The sequence below is a fragment of the Aedes aegypti genome, chromosome 1 (assembly GCF_002204515.2).
Source record: "Aedes aegypti strain LVP_AGWG chromosome 1, AaegL5.0 Primary Assembly, whole genome shotgun sequence".
NCBI lineage: Eukaryota > Metazoa > Arthropoda > Insecta > Diptera > Culicidae > Aedes > Aedes aegypti.
In genome coordinates, this window is record NC_035107.1 from 67,160,319 (window position 1) to 67,172,440 (window position 12,122).

General features: G+C 35.1%; 1 protein-coding gene across 4 annotated transcripts in view; it reads right to left on the reverse strand.

The window, feature by feature from the left end:
* The window catches only part of LOC5577441 (heparan sulfate glucosamine 3-O-sulfotransferase 6), a 412,950-nt gene that overhangs the window by 169,004 nt on the left and 231,824 nt on the right, over positions 1-12,122 (reverse strand). The gene's annotated exons all lie outside the window — the stretch shown is intronic.

Sequence of the window (12,122 nt, forward strand, 5' to 3'; positions counted from 1 at the left end):
TAACCCAAGTAAATATCTCAGGCTACAGAAAGTTGAATATTCTAAAATAGGAGGAACAGAAGAATTATAATTTCTTAAATTACGTGCTACGGACCACAAAGTGGATAGCGAAGTTTCACTGTGAAATTTTCAACAAATTTTTACCAATAATTTCTCTTTTTGAATTTAGTAAGCTATATGAATTGAGCTTCAGCTTTACAATATAAAAAATAATGATTTCTGGAGCCAGATCTGCGAAATAATTTAAAGGCTTCTGATTTGTTTATTAACGAAACGGAACACTCATGATCCCACCAAAAAGATGGCCGATTTTTTCTAACAGTACCGTTAGTTAATTCATTATATTGAGATGTTTGCAAACAATCAATTAACAATTTTGAAAAATTGTCGTAATTGTCAACTGGAGAATCTGAATTTATAACGTTAATCAATGAAATAGAAATAAGGTCTGAAAATTTCACCCAATTAACATTTTTACAAAGATCAGGAGCACATGGTTCATTAAAAATTTCATTTTGTTCAGAAGTATGTATATCAATTAAAATAGGTAGATGATCACTACCATTTGGATCACCAATGGATTTCCAAGAGGATTGCATTGACAAATTATTTGAACACAAATATAAATCAATACATGAATGATTATTTGGAGGCACAGCAATTCTAGTCCATCATTGAGAATATTTAAATTTAAATCATCAATCAAATCCATAATCAAAGAACCTCTACCATCAGTCTTTTCACTACCTTAGGCAAAATTTTGTGCATTGAAATCTCCTAAAATCTAAAACGGAGTAGGAACTTCATTTAAAACACTTTTAATTTGTGACAAAGAAAAACTTGCATTTGGAGGAATATAAAAACAAATAATTGAAAACTCAAATCTACCCTTTTTGATAGAAACTGCAACGTATTCTAGTTGCGTTTGAATAGAAATATCCAAATATTTGAATTCAATATTATCACGAATTCCAATTAAAACACCTCCAAATGATGAATCTCTATCTTTCCGAATTACTGTCGTGCGGGGTGACATTGGTCCATAAGGGTGACTTTGGGCCAAGATTTTTACAGCAAACTAAAACCAGAATAATGAAAATATTGTGGCAAGCTTCAAGAATACGTTATAAATAGCCACTGGATGCCTCCCGTACTAGTCAAGAGATGCATCGAAAAGGGCGGTCAAAGTCACCCCCTAGGACCAATGTCACCCCGCACGGCGGTACATTGAGTTTTGGAATACGAAATAAATTAGCTATTCCTAACCAAGTTTCATTTAAACAGAACATATCTACATCAAAATTGGTTAGTAATACTTTCAATCTATCAATTTTAGGAACAATACTTCGACAAAATATGCAATTTATTGGAATTGATCGAAGCCATTAAAACGATAATAGAGAAGAAAAGAGGGGAACAAACGAATTCAATTTATCTAAAAGGGTAGCCAAAAATGGTAAAATAAATTTAATGATTTTTTTTTCCAAAAATCATTTTATCCCAAAAATTCTACAATTTCTTCTAAAATTTTCAAAATTGAATTATGAGAATTTACATTTTCTTTATCACTAGTAGTATTGTTCGATTTTTGATCATTTCTGTTCAATGTTTGTTCAGCGTCTATTCTTTGGAAGCCGGGAATATTATTAGAAGGAACTGATGCACTGAGGGGAGGGAAATTTACATTATAAGATGTAGATGGTTGAGGTTCAGATACATTATTATGAGCGTTAATAGATTTGTTTGAAATTCTTTTTCTTTGCTGGGAGGTTTATAAGCAAAATAATTTAAATTTTCCGATGATTCAATGTCATCATCATCTGGCAAATGTATTGAGAGCTGAAAAATTATCAGATGATTTCATGATTTCAGCATAAGACAAAAGATTTTTATGTTTAACTTTTTGATTGAGTTTTGATTGATGATCAATGTAAACAACACATTTTTACAAAGAATTGTGCTTTTGTTTACAATAAATAAGAAGATAAATAAGAAAGATTAATTAGGTTCCCCACATTTCGAACACTTCTGTTTGTTGGAGCAAAAACTAGAAGTGTGCCCAAAAAGAAGAAATTTGTTACAATGCATGAGCTTTGGATAATAAAGTCTCACGCGAAATTTGACATTATCAACCATTACGTAATCTGGAAGAACTGAACCAGAGAACGTAATTTTGATGCTGTTTGGATGAACATACTTCGAGTCATTTCCAACAAATAATAATTTTGATAATCGAACACAATCCAAAATCTTAACAGGGGAAATGGATTTGTTCTTAAAAATTCCTGAACCATGAGATCTGATATCTTTGCAGTCTTAAGATTCGTCATAAATAATTCCTTCATCTCTGGATCCAAAAATTACTCGTAACTTATCAAAAGATTTTTTTTTAATTTTAAAATTAAAACAATTTATAAATCTCAGATGAGATCGAAAGAACATTAATGAGTTTTTCTTTTTTTCGGAAAATGACTACAAATGGTCCAGGAAAACTAGACGGATAAACCTTCACTCGAAAAGGTTTGTTCAATGAAGAGGATTCATTAATCTGAACATTTTCTTTGGATCCCCGCCTCTCCCTCATCCGTTTCCATAATGGAAACTCAACATTGGAAAAGAGGTCCGAATTATTCTATGGAGCAGGAGTAAGAGAAAGAGAAATAAATAAAAAATATACTTAGCTGTCTTCAAATAAACGAAACAGCAACGCAAATAACAACGAACTTGAATGAACGGTGAAAGACTTGGGAATATTGAATGAACTACAATTCTTGAATCAAGCAATCCCAGCGAACAGCAACTCTTGAATCAAATAATCCAAGTAAGCAGCAACTCTTGAATCGAATCTACTACTAAGTCCACAAAATCGGTCAATCAAAGCCTCGGTCGTAATTGGAATCTGAAAAAGATGAAAAAAATGACAAGCGAAGAAAAAACCGTTTTACCCGGTCCAGGCCTACTTACCGAGTATGATTACTACACTTTTGGTATGAATAAAAAACTTTTCGAGCATGTAGTACTTACTAGAGTGCCTGTAAACATCTAAATCCACTCTGGTACTTACTACCCAAGTAACCGTACAGCTGTATATAGTTGCATCAATATCACTTTATATGCTTCTATAAAATATGGCATATAAAGTCATACTGCATTACATGTCTCATTAATGCAGTATTAAAGTGGAAAAGGGCGCTATTAAAGTGTAAATACGGCTACATTTCCTAGCTCTATGTTGGCAATTGCTAAAGTATAGTTACTGTCTGTACCGTATAAAAGCATTAGCCAAAGTGTATTTAATGCATGAAGGAAAGGATCAAAAATAGAAACACAAAAATTTTTTTGTATATTTTTGTTTGTTGGATGTCAGGTCAGCGTTGCTTTTTTTTTGCTATGATTCATATGTGTATTTTGTTTACTCCCTGTTGCTGGGATTTGAACCTAAATTAATTGTGTGATGTTTTCGATGACTCGCCGCGCCTGTCCTCCGGACCATGAATGCTGGATGTCTTGGCCGGGAAAATTGTACAACTTCAAGCAGCTCCCATTCATCGCCAGTGATAAATATTGTCGATTTCACTCCAAGTTGGACCGTCCCAAGTGTGTAAGCTCCTTCAAAGTATGTAAGCAGCTCAGGATTACGTCGAATCATGATGGTCTTTTTAGTGCACTTATTCCTTGTGGTTCAAGGAACAAGTGTACCGAATACGTTTAAATGATCCGATGCAAGCGTGCACCCTTATCACACTTTTTTGCACTCTACAAACTTTGCGATAGTCCAATTTGGGGTGAAGTGCGCAATGAGAAAGTGGACACGACTGTTGCACTTCCAAGTTTACCACGGCTGTCGCTTTTTTGCTGTTGAGATTTTGTTTTGTTTTCATTGTGTGGGGCTAAATCTTCACGTTTTATATATCGTTTTAGCATCTCGGTACATTGAATCGTCGATAGCCGTGTGGTGTGCGCACGGTCCTATCAATCGTAAGGTTTTTGGTTCAATTCCAGGCTGTTGCTTATTTTTTGTTTTCAAATTCTGGTTTCTCGTAAGACAAATCTACGAATTTCAACAAGATTTCTGGTGGCGAATTTTCATTTGGGATATTCAACTATTTCTATAGTCTATTTGCCTGAGTGAGGGGAAGGTTGACAATAAATAGAGCAATGAAATCTTGTCATTTTTGTTGCGATGAAGCATTGAATAAGATGATGCAATGAAGCATTGAATGGTGACCGTATATCACCCATTAATGCACATTTCATTGCTACAATAGAACAATGCTACATTGCATTCATAAAATGGAATTAAAGCATTACTGCACGCATATTGCAGAATAAAAGCAATGATGCATTGCACTCGTTGAATTAAAGTTAAAATACGGTAATGCCTTAATGCTTGTGGTTACTTGGGATACTCTCGAACATGAGCAGTGACTGAAGCTGCACGTTAAAAAAATTCCATTCAGAGTGCAGAGTGATTCTGCACGTAAATCAATCTATTATACAATCTATTCAGAGTGACGCTTAAAATTAAAACAATCATGCATATGAAGGAAATACATGGAATCTAATCGATTACGCGACAATTTGCACAAAATCATGAAGGTGCTGTAATTTGACAAGATTTGATCCCAGCACCGTCGCACAGTGGCCGCATCCCATACAAATGCTGGCCAAAAGTACAATTCTCACTCAAAACTTTCAAAACTGCTAATTATTTGACAAAACATGATTTCTAGAGGTAATTTGATAGACATTATCGCTGAAACAGAAAATCGATATTTCCGGTACGTTTGACAGAATTAGTTTAAAATAGCACATTTTTTTAATTCAATTAATGACATCCGTATCCAGATCAAAATCAAATGAAACGTTATTATTTCGATGCCAATGTGAAGTTAAATATTGTGGGCAAGCTCGAGGTAGTTTTTGAATCTATTCGGGAACTTATATTGATGAAAAATGCGATATTTATATCAAGTAAGATGGTCTAATGGGCTGATTCGTTGTGTAACTAAAAAATATTTTTTCTTATCTTGGCGCAAAAAAGCGCAAGTGAAACCACAGTATATCGAATACTTTGGAATATTTGCCACACATTGAGAAGTTAATGATCATTTTAGAGCGTTTCCCAGATATCTTGCACTACCTTAGTAAAAATGCATTATTTTTGAAGGAGCTTTAATTCATACACTTCTTGACATTCTCAAATGGTAAACATGTCAAATATGGTTAGAAATATCTTCGAATCAAAGCCTAAGGCATATTCTTTCGAATGAGACCGGTTGAGATAGATTTGGTCATGATTTAGTACAGAAACTGCAATTTCTATAGAACGAAATTTGTAAAATTAAGAAGGGTCAATTTCAACTGATATCATCCAAGGTCACATGCTGTTAAAAATCGAAATATACTCCGATCGATCTGAAACTTTGCGGAATTGTTATTCAATACTGAAGAAATCAAAAAAAAAAAAAATATATTGCAGAAGAAATTTTCAAACTTCATTTTTTTGACTTTTGGCCAGCTTTGGGCCACTGTGCGTCGGAAGTGACCCGTGTGTGATTTTCCGTCGGAAAGTGCCGGCCCCGTGGTTCGGTAACGGATTAAAAGTGCGGTAAAAGTGTTGTGCCGTACCAATTTTGGGAAGCTCGTCGTCAAGGAGCAAATCGCTTCCCGACGGTCTCTCCAAAGATCCATTCAAACGCCCGCCGTTCTCACTGTTGGGGGCTCAGCCAGTAGAGATTCTCGCCCCTACAGTTAATCGTCAAGAAGAACGAAGACAGGTGCGTACAAAGGGGCGTACCACCTGTGGTAGTAAACTGCGGTTTCTACCAGGACCTTCTACGGCGAGTAGTTGGTCCGGTGTTTCGACACCAGCGTCGCTATGGGGGTCCGACAAAGGAGTCAATCTCCTCTCCCTAGCTAATAGTTAAGGACCGTCGCTTCGGCGGCGTTTTAGTGCCCAATTAAGTGTAGAAGAAGAAGAAGGAAAGGAGCTTCGCACAGTCCGTGCGGAGCGAGAGAAAGCCGACGACCATCGCTTCTGCTGAAAGGGCCCCAACGAGTCGACCAACGAGACCAGCGCCGTAGTAAGGGAGGAGAAAGAAGGTCAGATTAGTTAATAGTGTTTTAAATTGAAATATTTCCTCTTTTTTCCCAATTAATTCTATCCGAAATCCAAGTAAGTGTAAGTATCCTGCTCCAGGCCGCCCTGCCGGGCTGTCATTTCTTACACGACGTCGTGTTGATAGGTAGGGTTTCCAAAATAATTTTAATCTAATATCTAATTTTTGTTTCTGGAATTTTACGGTACATATATTAAAAATGTAACATCATATAAACGTTAAAATTTGAGTGGTTTTTCTTCATCCATCCCAGCTTCTTCGAGCATTTTCTTGACATATGCCCATCTATTCCACAGTAAATCATCATTTTCCGATATCAAATCTTCAAGTTGAGTCACGACTAACTTTTCAAAAGGGTGTGTGTGAAAATGGTTCAAAAATATTCAAAAAGCTGCACAGCAAAAACGGTTCGTTCGATTGTTAGACAACTAAAGAAACAAAGTTAGACAACTAAATAAAGATTCCAAAAAAAATACACACAGTAAAAAAAATTTTTTTTTTGCATTAAAAAACATAATTTTTGACACAAAAACTCAAATATCTCAAAACCATATCGGAATACCAACGTAATTTTTTGAGGGAAAACGATCCATTATATTAGCTATCTACCATAAAAATTTGGTGATGGTAAACCAATAAACAAAAAAGTTGTGACATTTCAAACATGTCACAATTTTTACATTTAGTAGAAAAAAAAAATTTTTTTTCGGTGCAAATTATTACGGGAACCGCAGTTTGTTGCTGATTTTATTGTTAAGGGCCTTGCGTGAATTAAACAAGTCGTTTTCATGTATTCATTAGTATTATGTATATTATATGTATAAATATTATGTATATGTATAAATATTATATGTATATGTATATATGTATAAATTAAAATGAATTAACAGATTACACGAAAATAATTTTTTTTTACCAGGATATTTTTTTTAGAGTATGATCGATGAGTTTCTAAATGTTATATATAAACTTTAAAAGTTTTGGATTTGGGTATGCGTTATGAGATCATGAAAACATTTTATTAATACTTATTTATTTATTTATTCATTGTTATTATTTTTTTTTACAATATCGAACACTTTTGCATCATTATTAGTACAATTCGAGTATAGTTTTGCTTTAATTTTATTATCTGACAATGGAATGAAACAGTGAAATTTTTGGGTTCCTTGGATCGTTTTCGCGTTATTATATTGCTCGCTGAGCTCTGATGCCGTTAATTCGTACTCTTCAGTAGTAGTAAAACAAAATGATAATTTTGTTAAATCTTCTTCTTTTCTGCGATTCGCCCAATCAAATAGGGTAAGTGTTCCCTTAGTTGTGGGTGTTCCTATAGTTGCGGTAGTGCCGTTTTCACTGATGTTATTACAATAGTCACAGAACCGACACTGCCAATCGACGTATTGGCTTGTTGATACTCGGAATAGTTGAAAAGAGCGCCCAAATTGCTTGAAAACTGATGAAAAAACACTAAATTTGCTAAAATTGTTCTTGCGTGTACCAATAGTTGCGGTAAAGTGTTCCTATAGTGGAGGATCCCATAAGAAAACAACGGATACCGCAACTATAGGAACACAAATTAAAAATATACCGCAACTAAAGGAACAGTGCACCAATAGTGGAGGTATTATTTTTCACTGACATGCCGTGGATTACTACGATGAAATCATTTTTCTCGTTAAGTTAATGGTCGTTACTTCCCGTTACAACACCAACATGTGCATTAATTGCGCTTCTTGAATTAAGGCGGTTAAATGAAGTTCATTCGCGCTTAGTACCTCCACTATTGGTACATCTACCCTAGTTCTTTTGCTGTTTTAATTGGATGCTCACGTTCTTTGGCTAAACTTGCTCTTGTGGCCATGCGCTTTATGGTTCCTCCAATAGCATCACAAGGACCTTTGCCATGTGACGTAGCAAAGAAATGCCATTCTGCATCAATTCCGTACTTTGATTCAAATTGACATAGGCTCGAAAAATTCTTACGGTTTTTGTACTGCGATGCTGCTCCATCAGACAAGAAATATATCTCTCTGATTTCTTTATCCTTATCAACGCGTAAAAAGTTAATCATTTTGGCAATGAACAAATTTACAGATACTGAGTCGTGTCTTAAATCTTCGGAAATTACAATAAAACTAAAATGTTCAATTTGCGTACTTCCATTGAAATAAATAACGAATGGATGAATTGTAGCTTGTTGTACGTTCCAGTGATGGGACTGCACTTCATCTTGCAATACAAAGCTATAGTTTTCAGAAAAATCACAAATGACTAAAAATTCACCATCTTGTTATGTATTTTTCGTATTTTTTAAAAAGCGGGATTGCTCTGTTTTAATAAAGTCGTGAGGAATTAAACTTTCTAATTTCAAGCAAAAAAATGACACAAACTCATCTACAGGTTTTACAATAGTTTCTAGGTCACACCTATCCGTGGTCACCCATTGCTCAAATGATAACTGATCAATATAATTTTCTTCAAACTCAGCGAATAAAGTATTTTCCAATGATGAAGAATCTGGACAATCCGAACAAGATCGTAGATAGCAATTTGATGTTGTATTTTCACACAAAAGACTACCAGTTAACATTTTAATATCCTTTGATAAATTGATTCTTTTCAAACTATGTAAGATTAGGTTAATATTTTCGTGTGTTGTGCACACACAAACATTATGTGTTCCTGAATTGGATAGAAGCTTGCATTGCCTTGGACGAAGGCTTGTAAATGAGGAAAAACCTACCTTAATATTTTCGTTAATTTCCTTGAAGCGTGTATACGCTTCTTTCAAAGTAGTCATCATTAATCGTTTTTGGATTGCTTGACGCTTTCCATCTTTTTTTACAGATACATAATCTTTTTGGCCAGGCATAGCTCTACTTACTTCATCGTCTTCAAAATATTGAATTATTTTTTCTTCTGTCTCATCTGTTAATGAAGTACTCGACCTAGCATTTTTGGTTGCAAGACAGTTATTTTTGAATTGTTTTGCCTCTTTTGCTGTATTTCTATTGGTTTTGAACTCATCAATGGCGTCTTGAATAGACCACGAGCTTGGCAGCATCGACAAAATCAATAATTTTTCTTTCCTTGTCGTGGCTAGACTCGAGAACCTTTCCTTCATATTCATAATTACCTCATCGTAGTCTGTATTTTCCACATCCTCAGGTCCTAATTTGAAGAGGTTTCTTCGTACAGCTTCGTTGATTTCACGGTATTTTTTCTCGGGATAATTGACGTAACCCATCTTCGTCCATTTAATCGGAGTCACTTTTATTCCAGCTATCCCTTCGTTGAAGCGTTCGATGTTGACCTTCTGGATGCACTCATCTTCTGATTGATTTGTTGAAACAGATGTCGCTGATGGTACCGTGGCAAGACTATCTGCACTTGGTACTTCTGGTAACTCCTCAGTTGTTGTCGGTGCATCTAGTAATTCCTCAGTTGTTGTTGTTTTCGAACTTCCTGCAACCTGATCCACCGATGATGTACAGATTGCCCGTTTGTCAACGTTTAAACGGCAGGACGTACAAATGCGTAAATTTGTATTCAATGTAGACATTGGAGCATAACCAGCCGCTTTCAGTTTATCTATGGTGCTTTCGGTGAGATTTCGTAGCTCTTTCGAACACTTTTTTTTCTGCAAACGGCCTGCAACAGTTGAGAAAGCGACTACTCATGTTGCTCGTTAGATTTTAATAAACAAAATCACTTTTAAGTTTTTACTGACTAGTTTGGTGTCGTTTGCTTGACTGAAGAAAAATTTTACAATTAAATCTTTTATAACCATAGTGGTAGTATATTTTTAGCTTTTTCGTGAGTATGTTCATGGTATGTACCTATCATGTTTTTGATGTTGTTGAAGTTACTCGCTTTCTCCCAAATATGATTAACAAAGTCTATTCTCTACCAAGGCGGGTCTATACCCAGGTGTAATCAGCTTTTAACTTTGTGGAGAAAACCAGCGCCGAGAAAACCGACCTGCTTTACGTATACTAGATCACCTGGGTATAGACCCGCCTTGTTCTCTACGAGGTAAACTTTTTGCAGGTAAACTAGTCGTATACCTGTATAGAAAACTTTTTTTGTAGCTTTTGTCTTCAATATTAGATTTCTTATAGGTTTCTTTTATCAAAAGGTTTCAACACTATTGAGAGAATTTTTCTTCAGTTACGTACAATAAAAAATATGACACTATCAAGACTTTAGATCACAACACTGGATCGCGTCTAACTTTCTAATAGATGCTATAATAGTTATGAATAATTAAATAAAATATCATGAAAACAACTTGTTAACCTCATGTGGTACCCTTAACAAAAAATTCAGCAACAAACTGCGGTCCTAAAAAAAATTAACAATGAAAAAAAAAAATTTCACTAAGTGTCAAATTTGTGAAATATTTGAAATGTCATAACTTTTTTGTTTATTGGCTTACCATCACCAAATTTTTATGGTAGATAGCTAATATAATGGACCGTTTTCCCTCAAAATATTACGTTGGTATTCCGATAGGGTTTTGAGATATTTGAGTTTTTGTGACAAAAATGATGTTTTTTAAGGCTCCATCCCATTACCCCGAACGCCATTACCCCGAACGCCACTACCCCGAACGCCACTACCCCGAATGGGTCACTACCCCGAAAGCCATTACCCCGAATGGGTCATTACCCCGAACGCCACTACCCCGAATGAGCCATTACCCCGAATAGTATGAGATACAGTACAGTATCTTGTTTTGCGTGCAAAAATGCGTCTCTAATGAAGGCTGGTAATTAATGGCACGTAAAATTCGTCGGTAAAATGTTCATCATATATTTTCCCTTCTTTTATATGCCAGCTATTCTTTCGAAATATCTTGATGGCAACTATATTCTTCTCATTCTTTCTGAGACAGTGCCTGTTTATCAGCTCAGTGGGCACCTTCGCAATTCAAGGGTTCATTCACAAATTTCATTTCGCCAAAATTTGCCATTTTATACACCTACCCTTTTGTATTTTTTTTGTATGGAAATTCTACATATTGTGAATGGGCTGTTACATTTTGAGGACAACCACCCACAAACTTTTTTGCTCCCTTCAGCGTTATGAAATTTGTGAATGGGCTTCAATAAAATAAGCCTTTTATTGAATGAAAGGAATTCGAATCCATAACCCTCAATATGGTGTTGCTTAACAGATGCGTAATCACCGGAATTTGGACTTGTTGGTGGTGTTTATATTTCAATTTTGTTTTTGAACAAATATTTTTCTTTCTTATGAATATAGGTTGTGCCAAAGCATCACGTTGTTACAGTGATCATTCACGTCATAGCTGCAAACATTTAACCAGAAATTTGCCCTTTTTTTAAATAGGCTGTTCTTTCTCGATTTTGTTGGATAAGCTAGTCACTAATATTTCCATATAGAACAGCTTTTTATAAAGGAATATATCTTGAAGGCATTCACTAAAGTCTGCTATAATTCTATCGGAAATTTTCCCTTTCTTTTATCTTCTTGTATTAAAACAGACAGGTCTCTTATGGATTTACTCACCACTTTTCTGCCATCATCATTTCTTCATTATCTTGAATCAAAAATATATTTTTTTTGTGGTTATCTCGCAGAAATTCAAATTAATGATCCCACAAATCAACAAAAGTTCTTACTGTAGCGTCAATCAGAGGCCGCCGATTTTTCTAACATGTACAAGTGTACAAGTGCGATAGCGGAACGGTCGTCTATTAGGTTGGTTTTTAGCCGGGTTCCATAGAACAACTTTTGCAGCGACTATCTCAGGGTGAACTTCCATTACCATCGTTTACGAAACAAAATCTTTAAGAAGATCTTAATCTTAATGCCCGACACCTATAAAAATGAGTAAAGGAAGTGGCTACCGACGTCCAATAAGAGACTTTACTACATACTAATTTTGTGCATATTATAGGTATCCTTCTCATAATAAATTCACCCTTCTTTTCGAAATAGGCTATTCTTCAAAGCATTGCAATGTGGCTG